Consider the following 4,397-nt stretch of genomic DNA (forward strand, 5'->3'; position numbering starts at 1 on the left):
TTGGTGTTTTAAATTTCGTGACAAGCTTAATGCTCGCTGTTCAGGGTATAAATATATTCACGTATCTTCATATGTACGCCTTTGCGCCATTCAATCTTATCACCGGCACGCTGTTGCTATCAGCAGTAAAAAATGACGGAGCGAAACAAATTTTGTTGTTGTATACACACTTCTTAATTGAATATCTGTATATACATACATCATGTTGCAGAGACAAGCCAACTTATTTGGACAATCACATGGACGGGTGCCGTTCGAGCCTTTTGTACTATTTCATCAGCGTATAAAAATAATCGCGCTGATTTAACAGGCTTTTTGGAGTGCTGTGTGATTAGTTTACGAGCATGTATATAATATATAGTAGATACATACACACATATGTATATAACATGTATCTATATATATATATAATTTATTTGCTCACGTAACCAACAACTAAAAGCTATCAAATCGTAGAAGCGCGCGTTTTCTGCCAAAAATATTTACATACATACGCACGTATACACTGAAATTCACAATAGTCAGAGTTATTTATAATCATATTAATTATTTACCGCATAGTCAATTGCTTCTATATCCACTTGAATCGCCGGCAATCGGTTTCTATGATTTAGATTGATTTTTATTGCAACAGCGATTGGTTTGTTTGTGCGTTCGATTGCACAGTTTATGGACAGCCAGTTATTAGACACACGTACATCTGTAAGTGCGTGCGTATGTACGATATGTGTGATGCATTTGTTGTACGCACACGCCCATTAAAAAATGTGGGTCATTTTGCAATAGGCTTTATTAATCGTCAGTAGACTTACATACATGCGTACAGATTGTTGTTTGTGTAATATGTAATGTTGTCAGCATTGTCAATTGACGTAAACAATCAATATTGGTCAACTTTATTTAATTACTTTTGGTTGAATTTATGTGGAATTAAAAATTTAATACAAATAAATTTGCACTACTTAGAATTCTTTTGAAAATGATTTTCATTTGTATAATGAGTAATGCTAAGAAGAAGACACGAATATATGTCTTGAAAATTAAATTTGAACTAGTTATCGATTAAACTGTATTTTATTTGGTATTTTCTTCGAATCTTTGATCTTTTGATGATGATGTACCTAGAAAACTTAAGCCTAAATTAACCTTCTATTTTGGCACTACTGAAACTAAAATCCCTTTAAACTATTGTCTCCTCTCTGAGCAACCAGTTCGTGCTTCAGATGCAGCTCATCTGTGGAAAAAAATTGTATCTGTGCAACCTCTGAAATGTAAGAAACCATCAGCCGTCAGTTGTGATTCTTTTCCTATGCATAGCGTTGCATTCGCATGAATGATGTTTTATAGTCTTCTACATCCTGACAGCTTCTGCAATAGACTATTTATAATGTTCCTAGTATACCGACATGTCTGGCAATAAGGCGGTGACCTGTTAGCTCTCATACTGCACAGCGTTCTTATGTCTTGTAATTTTAATAGTTGCCATGTGCGGCCCATATTGCTTTCATGTCACTTTTGACTACTTATTGAGCCAGTTAGGTATTAGCAATACCATTGCTTCAGCTACTTTTATTAAATATTTAAAAGTAAGTAGAAGCATCTAAATTACCTCTTTGTCGGAGACTGATTGTAGGGTAGTGCCTGCTCTGGGATACAAATAGGTTCCCGAATTCATTGCAAGGTTATCATAAAATAAGTTATTAGATCCACTAAGAAGAGGTGTTCTTTCTTTGGTGGAACCCTAAGAGACATCTGTGAATTTAATCAGTTGACACTTTTTATTTTTAAATCTATATATTCATTGTTGTGAGCACACCTATTGTGAGAGGAAAAAGTCTTTCTTTAATTGCTGCAATCTCCGCTTGAAATACACTGCAGTGGTCTACCACTCAATTATTTAGTTTGGACTTTTCCATATGGATGCTTATTCCTACTCGCTAATCAACCTTGCCCCTTTCCACTCTTCTTTGAAAGATATAACAAAGAGCGCTTTTATTTTTATTTTGCCTAGAATCACCATTGCACATAAAGATCCCTTTGAAATAAGTATTTCAGAAGATCTTTCCTATTTCCATTGCATCAAATTCCCTATATAAAACTGACTGCTATATACTTCTGTGAGCAAAAAATAAAAATAAATAAGACATTTTGTGTGCGGAATCGAATTTCTAGTGCCAACACATTCAGAATGTTAAAAAAAAGGTCTTCGGAGATAATTGTTTGTCGCGAGCAATTGTTTTTGATTGGAAAAAATTATTTTAAGAGGGTAACGACGAACCACTTGCAAGACGGTGATCAACACGTCAGTAAAATTAAGGATCTGGTGCCTGAGAATCGGCGATTAATAGTCAGGGATTTCATAGGTGTCGTTGGGATATCTGAAGGATCAGTGAAAACTATTTTGGAAGATTTGAGACTAATAAAACTGAAAGCTCGATTCGCTCCAAAATCAGTCATTTTTTCGAAAACCAGCGTCGCTTTCATGTCTGTGAAATATTTCTTTACGACTACCAGGATGTCTTGTAACATATTATTACTGGCGATGAGCCTTGTATCTATTCTAATGGCCCAGAAACAGACGATCAATCAGCCGAATATCGTGACAAAGGTGAGCCAAAGCCGAAAAAGCGTGCAAGTTCTCGTCGATTATCGAGGAGTGGTGTACACCGAATTCCTTCGGACCAGCCAAACTATCAACAAGGAATACTATTTGATTGTTATGCGTCATTTACGCGAAGATATTGGTAAAAAGGGGCCGGAATTATGGACCGATAACTCTTGGTTTTTGCACCACGATAATGTACATATCAAAAATCTAAAAAGTATACGAGTATATTTGAAGAATTGCTTTTTTGACCCAAAATTTTATTACAATAGTATTTTCTGTTAATTAGTGATCAATACACAATTACAAATGCCGTAAACAAATACAGACTCCATACATAATTCATTATGACACAGGCACAATGCATTGATATACATATGGCAGCATGAAACAATAAAATGTATGAAAGTGAAAAATTCACATGAAACCGAGCGAATAATAGCGCAATTTACGACTGAACGCAAATTTCGCGCTAACTGTTAAATTATCGCTACAATCAAGCTGAATATAAGTTATAACAGGCCTTTCACTGATTTATTCATTCGTGCTTTTTTAGTAAGCGCTCTGCAAAGCAAACATTACACGCTAATGCTTAACCTTGTTCCAATACATTTGTAATAGCTTTTGTATTTAGCATAATATTATAATTGTTTTTTTTTTCTTAGTATTCTCATTGTTTTTGTAATATTAATTGCTAACTTCGACGCTGAACTCACCATTTATGCCGCTGATGAGTGGATAATTCCCATCTCGACCGCCGATTAGATTCTTTAAACCAGTTTCGATCAGTGTTGGGGACGATCGCTCCCGGTCACTCATTTTTTCATACAAATTTTAACGTGGGGTGGGGGGCAAAAAAATAAAAAATACAACAAAGACACACCGGTCACAGCACAATACTTGTTTCTGGCTTAATTTTGCTTTCGTTTTTTGCTTTTTTAGGTTATGTTTTGTATTTTTCTTTTTGGCTTAGAACAGGAATCGCGACACACAAAAAACGAGCAATGATTACTGGTTGAATTGCAAATTGCTTGTATGGAGATTTTGTATACGCTTTGAAATTGCTGAATTTTTTGAAATTTACTTTTGAATTTTTTAGAATTTTTGTTTTAAATTTTCTTTTTTAATTTATTAATAAATTTTTTTTGTAATTATTTTTAAAATTTCGGAATTTTTATTACTTTTTTAAATTTATATTTTTTTAATATATTTTGCAATATATTATTTTTAAACTTTTTGGTTTGTAATTTTTTATATTTTATTGCAAATTTTTAATTTTCGGTTTTTTGTTGTTGTTTGCTGCAACTCTTGTTTTCTGGCTTATCGCTTACAGCATAACTACTTAGTGTTCTTACTGAATTTGCTTAGTTGCTTTGCATTAAATTTGTTTAACTTTTGTTAGATTTTGTTTTTAATCACAATAACAGGAATTTATTGATTTATAACGGTTTGTGTGTGTGTATGTTTTTATTTATAATTTATTTATATTTTAACAACTGACAATTCTAGGCAGAATCGTCTGTAGACTTAATTATAAAAACAAATTAATTATAATTGTTTTTATTGATTTAATTATTATTTGCTAATTAAATTACGTTTGTTTTAAACAAATATTGCACTTGAGAACGTTTGCTTGCTCACTGGCTTGCTTTGGGTTGTCTTTATGTATTTATGTATGTGTGTATATGTATATTTTTTTATTTTATTTAATTTGCTACTTCGCTTTTGTGTTCGCTTTTGTGACTTTAGGCAATTATTTTATCTTTTTTTTTTATATTTAGTTTTTACATAT

The sequence above is a fragment of the Bactrocera latifrons genome, unplaced genomic scaffold (assembly GCF_001853355.1).
Source record: "Bactrocera latifrons isolate USDA-ARS-PBARC rearing strain unplaced genomic scaffold, ASM185335v1 scaffold_1, whole genome shotgun sequence".
NCBI classification, from domain to species: domain Eukaryota; kingdom Metazoa; phylum Arthropoda; class Insecta; order Diptera; family Tephritidae; genus Bactrocera; species Bactrocera latifrons.